Source organism: Hermetia illucens, chromosome 2, assembly GCF_905115235.1.
Source record: "Hermetia illucens chromosome 2, iHerIll2.2.curated.20191125, whole genome shotgun sequence".
NCBI lineage: Eukaryota > Metazoa > Arthropoda > Insecta > Diptera > Stratiomyidae > Hermetia > Hermetia illucens.
The window spans coordinates 57,290,132-57,305,011 of NC_051850.1; the positions used below are offsets into that span (position 1 = coordinate 57,290,132).

Sequence of the window (14,880 nt, forward strand, 5' to 3'; positions counted from 1 at the left end):
AACTACATACAGTCGGGCCCACCATCTTGATTTTTCTATGAGAAGTACATATCCTCACTGCAAGACTTGAGCTCTTTCATACAGACGTTCATCCGCCAAAGAAAATTCAACTTTTTCACCCTTCGGAATAGATTTTCCAAATATTGGACCTAGTTCCACCAGACCCTTGATGAGCCAGTATATCAGCCTCCTCAATACCAGCGATATTCGAGTGTCCTTGCAACGCACATCAAGACCTGAGCTCCAACTGGATTGATATGGTGTTGCTATTTAGTGCTCTCTTGAGTCCGATCCGTCTTCCATGGCTAGCCTATCATATCTGTAATTCCAAAAACTGGCGCTGATTTCACTTTTCTCTTTCAGTGATTTCGACGGAGTATATCTCCTCAAAGGCAAAGCTGCTTGCTGCTGATGCAAGCATCAGAAATTTCCATCTTTACCCAGAAATTTCCACCTTTTCCATCAATCAGTCCCCTTGCCGAGTGGAAGCAACTTTACAGGGGGATTCTGGTCTACTGTTTGTTAGTACTGGGACTATCACCAGTCTGCAGGATGAATTGGGGAGTTCTTCTCCTGCGGCTCTTCAACAGCAATTTCATGACTCATAAGACAACTGGGGTATGAACTGACGTGTGACGGCACCCAGGGCCCATGCAAACAAACTAGACTAGTCAGGAAGTACCTTAAGGTATCCAAGTCTAATATGCCCTTAAAACGAATTATCAGAAAGAACTCCCTTCGAAATTCCCGCATAGTTTAGACCAAAATTTCAAAATTATAATTTATATCAACAACGAAGATTATTATTACTACCCGTCACAACAGAACAGAGTCTCGACCCACCAAGAAAATAGGAACCTTGAAGAATTTGAATTTCATCTCAAGAACAGGAAAATTATGATAATCAATTCTTTCACTAGTCCCATCCTTCTATGGTCTTACTATGACGGTACAGTGAGAGAATAAAGCGACATAGCCTTAGAATCTGCGATGTAGGCATTGTATCACTATCGAAAATATTTTTCCCATCAATTTTCTATAAAAAAACAATTCCTTAACCAGTTATCTCCTTCGAACTGGAAAAATATTAGATTCCCTTTAAAATGTAAATTCTGCCGAGGAGAGTATCAACTTATTGATGTTTTCCCTTCCCGGAAGCATATCGAAAGTTTGTTGCTGCCTGGGGCTAACACCAAATGGTTCACTAAAGCTCTTACAAATTTAAGAGATTGGGGCGTTCCGTATATTTTAATGCTACACTTCCAAATAAGAACCAAGTCCTCAAACGGGACGAACTTCTGAAAGCATACATTTGTCTGAATAATAATTCCGCCTTTCGGGTGTTTCACCTACCACATCATTTGAAGACAAACAACTGAAAACAATGGAACACTATCCTCTTGAGATTTAATTTTTCCTTTCCAATCTTTCCCAATGCAATTCAAATCAAATAGAAAACGAACATTGCAAATCTTTCCTAACAAAGATCGAATTCAAGAGAATCCTTAAACGCAAAATTCCATTGTTCCTACTTGGCTTATTGAAGTTCAGGAAGGAACTTTCATTTCCTAATATTAGAAGCGAGACCTATCTCAATCTACAATTATTGAAAACTTTTAATGGAAACTTTCGAACGATACTGGCCAGAACACAGTTCCACCAACACGAAAAGGAAGTTTACAAATTGAAAGAAAATCGAATTCTATTTAGGTGTTATTAGTGTAGGAAAACGTGTACTTAGAGCAGCCATTGTTAGACTCCAAGGAGCGCCAGTAGATAGTGATAAGCCTCTATAGTGAGAAACTTTTCCAAAAGATACACATAGAGAAGATTGAAAATTACTTGTCGAGTAGGCATTAATATGTATCTATAATTCTTCTAATGTTAAGAAAGATATTAATTCACGACAGAGAACATTTTTATTTGTCCCGTGTGCAGGAAGAAAATTCTAGACAAGGTAATCCGCATTTATGATGGATATGCAGACTTCCATCTTGTATCCAAAAATTTTTTCATCTTCCCCTGAATTGAAGTCACATTTCCTTTCAAATTTAGCACATGTAGAAAGATTAGAATCAAAATTTCAAATAATTAAGGAGCATGTATCAAATATAAATGAGGAATTCCTCCCCCTCCTCCTCCCCTGGTCAAATGTTGACTATAATCATTTTCGCCAATAGTTTCTTTCGTTACCTGCGAATCAATCCCTTCTAAACAATTTTTAAGGTTTTGTTTGCAAAACAAAAGCTTATTAAATCGGTTCAATGTCTGTCTGTTCGTCTGTCTGTCTGTCTTTTTTTAAGGATGGAGGTGGAAATCTTACAAAAACACCGCCGCGCCAGGTTGCAGCAGCTTGTGGGATTCTCACCCACTAAAACCACCCCCACTTTCTTCTTCTTCCTTCCCCGCGGAACCGCCGCAAAGCATTACTTCGCGGGGTGGACTGCGCTTTAAGCGACCAAGCCTTCCGTTCTTCACGTCCTCCTTGCGCACTCCACTCTTCCTGTCGTATTCTTTTGATTGCGCAGTTCACCGCACACCAGTTTCCCTCCGACTTCAACATTTCCCCGACGATGTTCTGCGGGCTTAGGTTAGTTTTCAGGGAGTCTTCCAGACCCCTTCTCTCTGAGAAAAATCGTAGACAGTGGAACATAACATACTCCGGGTTCTCAGGTGTGCAACCACATTCAGGACACAAGGTAGAATCATCATCGCCCTGACTTGGTGCAGGTACTTCCTGTTACCACCATTTACTGACAGGAATTGCGTCAAATGGTAGTTAATCTCGCCGTGTCGTCGCTGAATCCACTCCTCAATACGGGGAATCAAAGTGTGGGTCCAGTAACCCCTCTGCGAGTCGTCCCACCGTTGCTGCCACTTCTCCAGCGACTCTTGCCTTGCCGCCTTTCAGTATTCTGCATCCTTTTCAGGAGGATTCATTTTCCTTGTCTCGTACAGGCAGCGTGTCTCACTTGTCAGAATGTCTATCAGGATCATTCCCGCAATAACACACGCTGCTCGCCTGGTATTGTTCTGAAGGCGCTGCACACCCTTAGCGCCACTAAGCGGTAAGTTATATTTACGCTCCCACGATTACTCTCACACGCTAGTGCTTCCGCCCAAACTAGTGCCGCGTATAATAGTGTGGAGCGAACCGCGAGTTCTCAGGTGTAGTGACGCATTCGGGAGGCCAATCAATCCAAAGGGATGCAAATACTTCCTTCTACCACCATATTTCGGAAGGCTAATTCAATATGTCCGGATGGATGTGGTTAGAGCGCTGGACTGCCATATAAGTAGGTTGCGGTTCAAATCTCACTGGTAGTAGAGGAATTTGTTAACGCGACTGGATGTCGGCTACCAGTCTCTTGTGAGCGTAGTGCTGATCACATTACCTCCTACAGTGTACCGCTAAGGCCTTGAATGAACTGCTCTAATTCACTTCAAGATCCTAATCCAACATATAGATCAATATCAGAAGGTGCCTATTCCTGGATTATCCCACAGTTGCTGCCATTTCCTGCTCAGCTTCTTCTTAGTGGCGTTTCGAAATTCGGCAGTCGCATCGGATGAATTTGCCCTCTGTCTCCGGTACCGTACTGTAAGCGCTGTATACCCCCAGCTCGATTGACGGGCAATTCCGACATCTAACGCTACCACTGCGCACCAAATGTCAACGGACATCACCTCCTAAACCAAATCCACTAGCGTTGCTTCCATGTTGACCACAGAACGGGTTCGCAGAAATGTATACTGCCGCTCTGATAACCCACCCGCAAATTGGATAAATAGGTGTAACCTGTAGTATATTACCCTCTCCAATACTCCCCCATAGTGTCTAAAAAACAGATAGGATAATATGAAAATTGAGCGCCAGGTGACCTTTGGGGCTTCGGTAGCAGAACTGGCTTCTACCTCCTCCGCTTAGCGTAAAACACTCCTTTTACCATACGCAATTCAAATGTGCTTGTGAACCACTCGAGCTTGGCCCTAACAACCAACTTGAAAGTCATTTTCAGGATCCCGTCCTATCCCGGAAGCTTCTAATCTCAAATACATCCACGGATCCATCGCAGTTGGGCAAGGTATACTTCCCCTCCTGCTGCGGAAACACCACACTGTCTAATATTTTCTAGTATTATGCTATTGTGGTCCTAAGAGGAGCGTACCAGCTATAGAAATAGTTTATTTTTGCCCTAACAAAACCAGCTCCTGGGAATGCCATTATTTTTATATGGATCATTTGATGTGATGTATGCCTCATCAAAGGTCAAAGGGTAGTATGGGTCCCAGGGTAAAATATGGATTGATACCCACGGTGGAGCTCTTTCTTAACGAAAAGCTGCAGACGGAGAAGAATGAAGGCGAGTCTCCCGCGCCTAGAAACGAAACAAATTGCACCAACTGGTCCTCCAGGTTAGGAGCTTGGTAGGGCTGACAACCCTACATGGAAAACAACTTGTTACAAAGCCACAAAAGAAGCCTCGGACTAAACTCAGAACACTACGAACACGACGAACTCGGCAACGAAAAGAGGATGCGTTGGACAAGAACCAGTAAATCATGTGCTCGGAGTAGGTTCCTTAGTCAGCCAAAAAATAGCGAAAGACTATCTACTCTACGTTTGCGAGGCAAATTCAGTAATATAAGCGTCATTAACGTTCACGCCCCTACAGAGGAGACTGCAGGGTCAAAGAAGGATACCTCCCAGGTATGATGTCAAAATCATACTTGGTGATTTTAACAGCCAAGTAGGGACGGAGGCCGTATTCAGGCGATACGTTGGCTCCCATAACTTACATCAAAATACAAATCATAGCAAACTGGGGATTATCCAGTTAGCAGTGTCCCACGAAATGGTTGTTGAAAGTACCTGGTTTGCGCGGTAAACGGTTCACAAACCTCTCCAGACGGAGCCACTTTCAACCAAATGGACCACGTGTTGATCGAAGGCCGCAACCTCTCAGCTTTGATGAATATCAGAATATACTGAGAGGCCAATATAGACTCGAATGACTATCTCGTTGACCTAGTACTCCGGGCTCGAATTACAACTCCACCCAGAATCCCCTCTGACAATCAGGTGAGAGTTAACACAGAAACCATCCACAGCACAGCCCTCCGTAACACCTATAAGAGGAAATGGATGCCACAATAACTGCAGTCAGCAGTGATCCTGGAGATGAAGCATCAACAAATGATCTTCAGAATCATCTGAAGAACGTTATTATTGATACGGTCACAAACATACTTAGCCCCACTCGCAAAAAAAGTCGGAATGGCTGATTCGACGATGAATATAAGCTAGCAACGGACACGAAGGATGCCGCATACCGAGTAATGTTGCATTCTCAAAGGACGGAGGCATACGCGGAGATCTATCACTAACCCCGGTGAGTGGAGAAACGTCTTCACAAACGAAAGAAGGAATCCTGGGAGAACCAAGAGGTCTGTGAACTCGAAAAGTACAGGGAGCAACCGCACCAGGCGCAGAAGTTATACCAAAAAGTCAGTAGGATCAACCCTTATACATCTCGATGCTCATCCTGCCGAGACAAAGCGATAAATATGATTTCCAAAAGAATGGCCATATTGGAGCGATGGTTTGAGTATTTGGATTAACTGCTGCTGACTGATCTGCGCCAACTGAAGACGACGAACAAATACTTCCACCACCAAGTATTGAAAAAACAGTCCGTGCAATTCATCGCCTTAAAAATCATAAGTCGCCAGGAGCCGATGGAATTACAGCCGAACTGGTTAAATATGGGGACGCCAAATTACACCAAGCGGTTCATGAACTTATGCTCAAGTTGTGGGAAAGCGAATCAATGTATGGCAACTGGCAACGAAGCATTAACTGTCCCGTATATAAAAAGGGAGATATCACACAATGCAGCAGTTATAGAGGTATCACGTTGCTACGCTATCTTGCTAGCCCACACAAAAGAGGCTTTAATTCAGGCAAACCAGCAACAGATCAGATTTTCTCTTAGGAATATCGAATTGGTGAACCTCGGTGTAATACCGGGATGTCTGGAGTTCCTTATTCAGGCAAGCCTAGCCCGAATACCGGTTGTTGCGCCATTGATGATGATGATGGCCACCCAGATTACGCTATCATAATTTCAGATATAAAGCCCCTCTGAAATATTTAGTACAATCAGAGTCTCACTTATATCGGAAAGAACTCCGCGTAGAAGTGAAAACGCTGCGGATCAGAAGCACAAAAATACTTTTCAACCCTCAAACCTTCTGAACAGGCTATAGCCGAATTGTTAACTAAAAGATAATCAACAAAAAAATACTGAAATTTAGGTACTATAAAATAAAAGATTTTAAAGATGCAACAATGCTGTTTTCCGTTTGACCTTGTTAGAAAGTATTTCAAAAAATGTCCACCCAGACAAGGCCTCAGCCGACTCTCGAGATAGACAAAGGCATTCTGAAACTGAACAACAGTCTCACATTTCCGCTATCTGGTTGTGAGCTGGTCTTTACAGCAGAGTTCCTGCCGCACTTACAGAGGAGTGAGAACTTCTAGCAGAATAGTCAGTGACTACCAATAGATTGCATTCTGGGACAACTAAAAATTCTTCCTTGCGTTTCGACATGTCGAGCCCATGTGGAGCAAGAAGGTCAAAATAAACAGATTTGGCTCGGACCCAGATAAAATGGGGGAAGATGCGGTGGTTCCTCACAGACCCAGAGATTTCTCACGGGACAAGGGAATAGCGACTGTAACCATATTAAATTGATTTTGAAAGAAAAGGAGAGGGCGGTTTGGGTAGGTAATTGGCTCGTTAAACATGAAATCCCAAACAGAAATAACATTGTTAAGTTAGTGGAATATGCGGACGTGGAAAAAAAATATTTGAGTCGGGACCGATCAATACAAGGAACTTATAGGATATAAGCTAACTTATAATTAAAGGTAGATTGAGACTCAGTAATAATGTGCTGATCCATACGTTGAATGCGTTGAATCGGAATCCTAGGAGACCGTACGACATGATCCGAGCCTTGAACGTAATATAGCCATTCTGACCGTCCAGGCCAGGCATTCATTGAGACTTTGTACTCAATGCGAACATCCTTCAGGCAGAAAGGCTAGGCAGTTGCTGCGGCGCGCTCAAAGTCATTCCCCTCTGAGTTCCCAATCATAGGAACATAGGAGGAAATGAGTGATCTAATGGAATGACCAGGCCAGGCCAGGGCTATGTTCTTGGTCCCACTGGGAATCTATAATACTTGCACTATTTAGAACCCGCTGACTTCAAATTGCAAAAGCTCACTGCCGGCCCCAAATCGAGGAGGATTTGGTCCACCTATAACAAGACACGATCGCAGGAGCTTTTGGGCAAAACGCATGTAAATGCATACAGGATTACGGCGACAGAGAGAAACCCTCAGGCACTTCCTTTGCGATTGTCCAGCTCTAGATAGAACCAGGCTGCGGACACTAACTAGAGCTGCGCAAGCTACTATGTTACTGCATGCGAGGGGATTCATAGGTTCCACCTTTTTACCAAATTTCGTACCAATAAGTGTAACCGTTTCTGAGATAATAGGTGTGATAGACAGACAGAAGAGTTTTGGACCGCCTTGAAACAACAATAATAATTAATGTGTGTTTGCGGTATTTTTAGTGAAAAGTTTACAGGATTAAACCGCAATACCGTCTCCGCTGTTAGTAGTGATTTTTTTATTCAACATATATCGATATTTCGGGAACAGCTTGTTTTCTTCCTCGAGTGTTTTAATCGTGCAACAATTCTAGCTGGAGGAATTCAGAGAAGAATCCATTGTGGAGTCTAAGAAAAGCTTATGGTGGTAGTGAAACGGCCATAATGCGATTACCAGTGGAGGCAGTGCAGAAGTGGTCGGCTATGGTGGATGTTCGAATTGTATGGGTTGTTTGCCCTCTGAGAAAACAGATTTTTCTAAAGAGATGATTCAAATGTCTGATGATTGGACACTTCGCGAAGGCATGCACTAGCGGCATCGATCGGTCCGATCGATATCGATGGGTGGAGGGAGAGAGGTCATTCTGTTAAATAGTACAATAGGGATTTCGTGCGAATGAAAGGAAGAACGAAATAACCGACATGTTGCCGGAAATGGTAAATGCCCGAAATTTAGGAAGGCGTGAACTGCAATGAAAATATTAAGTTAATACAAATAAACCTCAATCATTGCAAGGTCGCACAGAATTTGCTTGCGCAGACCACTTTCGATGGTGTATGGGTCACAGATTTGACTGTTGGACTGGCGATATGGGCGCGTGGTCGTCAAGTTGTATAATATACCATAGGTCAGGGGGCTAGTGACTTTGTGGGGGCAAAAATATGTGGTATATTCGTATACAGTTGCTACGCTCCACCGAGCATCACACTGTCTGAGTTTGAAGACCTGTTAGACGATCTTGTTCTCGATGCAAGGGGAAGAAGTCCAAAGGTTAAGGCGTGGCTCATCAATTGGGGTAGCAAAGAGACTAACACAAGAGGCCGGTGCTTATTAGAAGCATTCGCCCAATTGGATATAGTTCTGACCAACGGGAAGCGGAAAAGAGGATCCAGTTTAATTGTAGATCTGACGTTCGTCAGCCATGCCTTAGCATGTAATATGTCCTGGCAACTTGGCGAGGATGTGAAGTCGACCGACCATCAAGCAATCACCTTTGAACTGGGCAAGGAGCCGCAGGGCAGGAGATCCGCACGCCGGAAGCCGAAATCCAAAAGAATGCCAGGATGGTTTGCAAAAGTAATGGGTGAACAAACATTCAAGGAGGTGTGGGTATACCAGCCTAGCAAGGCAAGCACCTCCGCAGATAGAGCTCTCCAATGCATTGCTAAAGCAGGTGACGTTTCGATGCCTAAGCGATGCTCATTCCCCACTAAAAGGCTCAGTTACTGGTTGAGAAGTGAACTGACCAGCCTTCGATCAACTTACCGCTGATCCTCGGAAACCGCCCAGAAGGCAATATGTAGGATCGATCAATAGCAAAAAGAGCATGCCTATTGGGAAGTTCGCAAGAACCTCAAGCTCGCCATCCAGCTGAGCAAGAAGAAATGCTTTAAGGAGCTCTGTTCGAACGCGGACATGAACCCGTGGGGTTGCGCCTATAGAACGATGATGGGATGAGTCAGAAGCCATTCACTTTCGCAGATTACGTGCTCTACCCTCTTCTTAAAAATCATCCAGGAGTTATTTCCCCAGCAAAAGGGAGATACTGATACCTTCCAGCGACTCCTGAATATGACGCCGATTCCGACAGTCACCAGAAGCGATCTGCTGAAAATTTGCGATTGCATAGGCGACAGCAAAGCCCCGGGTGTGGATGGCATACAGAATCAGGCCCTCAAGCTTCCCATGAAATGTAAACTGGATTGATTGGTAGAGTTGTTCGAAGTGTGCATGTCCGCGGGGAACTTTGCGGGCTAATGCTGATAAACCTGCAGGTGAACCCTTCCTTTAGATCCATATGTCTTATAGACGCAATGGGGAAATGTTGGAGCGGATAATTATTAGTAGATTATTCCCGGTCGTCGAGAGCCCAGGAGGCCTTTCAGATCGGTAGTATGGGTTTCATAAAACCAGATGAACCATTGATGCCATAACAATGGTCGCTGCCTTGGCCGTAAAAGCAATTCACCGAAGGGGTTTTACTAGCAAATATTGCGTGGTGGTGGCTCTGGGCGTGAGGAATGCATTCAACTCGGTTGATTGGAACGTTATAGGAAACTCTCTAGCGACGATTAATATGCGCACCTATCTCGCTGCTATAGTCGATAGCCAGTTGCGAAAGCGAATGCTCTGATATGACACCAATGATGGACCCAAGAAGTACATTGCATCCGCGGGTGTCCGTCAGCGAACTATACTGTGCCCACTACTTTGAAACATCATATACAATGATGTGCTGAACCTTCCGGTTACAGGCGAAGCCACGGTGGAGGGTTACGCTGACTACATGGCATCTAGAAGATACTGAGTTGTACTCAAGTGAAGTAAGCACTGGTATTAAGGCTTCATTAGAGAATGCTAAACTAGCAATCGCGGAGAAAAAGACGGAAATAGTCCTCATCACTAAGCGCCACAAGAGAAATTACGCCTGTGTTAGAATTGGGAACCATATCAACACTTCCGGCTATCAAATACTTGAGAGTGATGATAGACGAAAAATTCAATTTTAAGCGGCACATAGGGCATACTTGCAAAAAAGCGTCCACCACAAGTATGGTTCTAGTAAGAATAATGCTACACGGAGAAGAGCGACCGCATACTTACAGGCTGCTCATAGCCAGGGTGATGAGTTCTATCTTGCTCTATGCAGTCGCAGTTTGGAGAAAAGCCCTGTATGCTCTTGGGGCAAAAATCGCACACTCTGGCGCCTTTTGAAGATTTCCACCTCCTTAAGACAAACAGTCAGACAGTAAACCGATTTTGATACATTTTACATAAAACCTTAAAAATCGCTGCTCCAGTACTGGAGCTACTATAAAAATAATTGCATTGCCTTCCAAATAGCCCTGTGTATAAGAGCGAACACCCCTGATAGTTATGAGCATGGAGGCGCCATTAAAAGTTCTCTGGCATTTTGGAGATCAGAGCAAAATATGACGGTCCAAAATGTCATTGTGATGAGGTGCGTCGAAGTAAAATTTAAAAGAAATTTCAAGTTCAAAGCAGAGTCTGCCAGGGTTGCATCCTTTCACCGACATTTTTCCTCCTTCTTGTCGATAATATCTTTCATGGAACGTTGGTATGAAGGCGGGTTCAATGGATGACGTCACCTTTGCCCAAACACTTTGAATACGATGATGACATATGCTCATTCGCTCATCGAATCATAGACTTTGGCTAATGGGTTTGGATCCAGAGGTCGGGCTTAAAATAAATGCCAACAAAACCAAGGTTATCAATCAGGGAGTCTTCGCATTCTTCCTGTTTGAAGTAATAGTTTAGACAGAATATCGAGGGTGTTGTGCAATTTGTATATCTAGATATGCTTGCTTTTACCAACGGTGGCACCGAACTAGCTGCTACTAGACGCATTAACGCTAGAAAATCTCAACACCAACATAACATAGAATTAACGCTCCGTGCCAATTTCCTCTCGCTGCTATTATATAAGATATATTATCCTATTATTATATTATATATAAGATCTTCTTACTTGGAAGTTACCAACTTTCATCAATTCATATCTGTATCGTGTCCTTGTCTAAAAATATCTGGCGAAGGACTTCAGCAGCGTACGGGCAAAATACCCGGACGAGCTAATAGAAAGCGGAGGCGGCAGTAGAATGCCATAGTGGAAGAAGGATAGCTTCTCCGGAAGTCTCTTCTTGGTATTTTGGTCCCTCATATGTAAATTTAACAAAATTCGCTTATTTTAAGACCGGTGCATATGAACTCATACTAAAATGAACTTTGGAATGGAAGCGTTAATCAATCCCTCTTCAAAATTTGCTACGGCCAGGATGGAGCAATAAAGTGGATAAAATAAGCCACTCGACCACGCGTGTGTCCCTTTACTTCCAAATCAAAAACGAAACTTTTTATCGACCAATTATCTATAAGCAATGAAAAAATTATCTTACTAAGTGCCCAATGATTCTTTGAATCGCTGGCCAAAAAATTGCAATGGCCACTTAGCCGCCATCTAAAGTGTTGCAGGCTGGAAAAGGCCATGGCTATAATATTATCAGAGTTTTTATCAGAGAAATATGTAACGGCGAAATAAGTCCCAAATCACTGATCTTCTACTGATACCATTTTTTATTGTTATTGATTAATGCTTCATTCCGCCTTGTCTTGGAGGATATGACGAAAATTGATTTTCAATTATATTTTTATATCGATATTTTCCCAAGCAGATAATGCATAAACTGTATTTGCCCTTGTATCGAGTCACGAGGCGTTGAAAATAGATCTTAGTATATAAAAACAAGGAAGGAATGTCGAAATGAACACGGTCAATCAAAGAATTTTCCTGCGCAGTTTCTGAAAATGGTCTCTTGAAATAAGGGAACATTTTCTAACCCCAGTATTCTCTCCCTTTCAAACTAAAACCGGTTTCGAAATTGACCCTTTCATTTAATACACAAAATGCCTATATTTAGTGGAAAAAATTTCACACCCCTTTCTTGCTTGTATGGGACCCCCTTTAAGGTTAACGTAGAAAGATATTATTAACCACATATTTAGGGGTTCACAGTTCCAAACTCCCCACCAAATTTTATGTCACTAGGGGCAGAAAAGCAGCCAGGGAAACTAGTGCAAGAGAAGGATATTACTAGAGAGCTTCTCATGCCTGAATATGGTATTTACGAATTCTGGAGAAATCTGGTGGAATTCAGAAATCGAGGAATGTCTAAAAATTTACCTCAAAGCTAAGAGGCGGTCCAAGTGTACGAGGAAACGAGTTGAACTCAAAAAAATGCAATAGGCTTTCACGAAAAGGAAAGTCAAATATTTCAATGTATACCGAAACCGACTCTAATCCAGGTGGTGGCACATACAGGTCAGCGATGTCATCACTAATTACTTGTCCTAAGTTACTGCACACTCTTCTCCCAGAATGTATGAACTGTACGAAAAAAAAATTTTTTTTAGGGATTGGGGGGTTCTAAGTCCGCATCCATTTGATGTTAGACCGGACCAAATTGATAGCGACTTACTCCCACTCTTCTTAGTTTATGGACTCCTCTTTTTGGGCTTATCACCCAAGGTTCAAGATTGAAAAAGGGGCGTAGATACCTCAGACACTGCCTTACCTCGAGATACGAGGTTTCCTGCAGTATATGTAAACGACGAAATTCCTGTAGTGGTAGATTAAGAAGTTCTAGACATCGCAAAACAAAATTCGTTGAAAATACTATCCCAAGGGCAAATGAGATCCCGAACATTGCCCTAAAACTGTCAGCTATATCAGCACCAAGAATGTTTGCCCAAGCTTTCACGACATGCCTTAAAAAAGGAGAATTCGCCGAGCAATGGAAGCTACAAGTCAGGTAATCCGTTGGGTGACCCTTTCTTTTATAGACCAATTTGTCTAATCATTACCTCTGGCAAACCATTTGAACCAGTAATATACAATAAGCTAGTCCCTACAGCGGAAAAGAAATGAGGCTTTCTGGGAAGCCATTGGGATTTCGCAAGGCAAAATTGGTGGCCGGCTTTAATCGAATGTTGTGCAGTGGCAGCCCTAGACTTAAACAATCCGTTCAAGTCTACAAAATTAAATCAAACAGGCCCTAGTCAAACCACAGGCCTCGAAATACATTGTAGGATGGAAGAAAAAAATATTTCCGACAGCTTATGGTATACTACCAGGTTCTGTCCTAGGCCCCTTAATGTGATTAGTTATGTATAATGGAGTGTTGATATAACACCTTCTTAACATTGTGATAACTATTGGCTTCGCAGAAGATGATGAGATTACAATAATAGCAAAATGCCTAGACGAGATCGAGACGAAAAAACCAACCAATAGGGGAAATCAAATCCAAGCTGAAAAATTCCGGCCAATCACACAAAGTTTAGCAAAAGAAGCAAGGATGCAACCGTAAGAAATACAGTTGATGAACTTACTTAAAACCAGCGCTTAAATATAATACTTAGGAGTAATGATCTTCTTGACTTCAAAGAACATATTGTCTTCCATCCAATTAACTGCACATTAACTGCACAACATCGGGAGAAGTAATATACGGATTAGCTGGGATGTTCCCCATAGAAATCCTAGCGAAAGAAGACCGGCGTCTTAACCATAAAACGTACGCACGCAATGGCAATCTATCACAGAATAGCAAAAGAGATGGGATGACTCACAAACTGGTCGTTTGACAAAACATATCATTCCAAACATTCGTAGATGGATTGGACGAAACTATGAAAAGTTACAAACTACAAGCTAACACAATTCCTGAGTGGACATGGGGGTTGTCGTGAATACCTAGATCAATTTACCCCCGGTGCGGGGGCAGCAAGTCCAGTGCCCTGCAGTGTAGCTGTTCCAAAAAAAGCCCAGCCAAAATCGAAAGACCTGAACAGGGGAACGGATACAAGCCGAGCAGGAGCGCAGCCAACTGTCTCTTCTAGAGCCGAAGATACGCATCGGAAAGTACGGTCGTCAACGTTCCTCCAGAAGAATGTCAGAAAAGTCGTGAAAAACGGGCTGGAAGAACTGTATTTCCTTCTAAGACAAAAGGATAGCAGACAGCCCGCTGCAAAAGCAAATTGGATAAAAAGCGGTAAAGGGAAGATATGTCCGAACAAGACTTCATCCAAGTAGTCTCCAGGACACGAAAAAGAAACACAAAAGCAAGGAAGGAGAAGAACAAAAGCAGACAATACGCTACGCCATCAGAAAACTGCTTGTCTAAAGCCGAAGCGGTTATGAATGATAAATCACTAAACGAAAAGGCAAGGAAACGAGGAAGGACTAGCCAGTCGATTTTGGTGATAAAACCGCCTCTCAGTGAAATCTGCTATAAGATGAAACCTAAAGACAGTGGAGCAGAAGTGTCTCCCACAGAGAAAACGAAGAGTGGCGGAGTCCTCGTTGAATTATGCCCGAAAACAACTAGCAAGAGTACGTTGAAAGGGCTACTAGTCGAGAGTCTTTGCGCTCTCTGGAAATCCGAGATTTTGATTGCCCCACAGGTCGAAATGGAAGAGGCCATCAAGCGTGAATGTCCGGAGGAAACCAATGCCGTGAATTACCGAACAATACGCGAGGAAACTCCTTAACAGCAGGAAAATCAAAATTGGATGGGTAACGTGCAGAATATGAATGCGGATAACCCGCATCAAGTTTTTCAGGCTTGATCTATGAACATACGTCTACAACTTGCCAAGGACTCGACAAGA

General features: G+C 43.1%; 1 protein-coding gene across 3 annotated transcripts in view; it reads right to left on the reverse strand.

Annotated features, from left to right (window-relative positions):
* The window catches only part of LOC119650090 (cationic amino acid transporter 3), a 102,177-nt gene that overhangs the window by 71,977 nt on the left and 15,320 nt on the right, over positions 1 to 14,880 (reverse strand). The gene's annotated exons all lie outside the window — the stretch shown is intronic.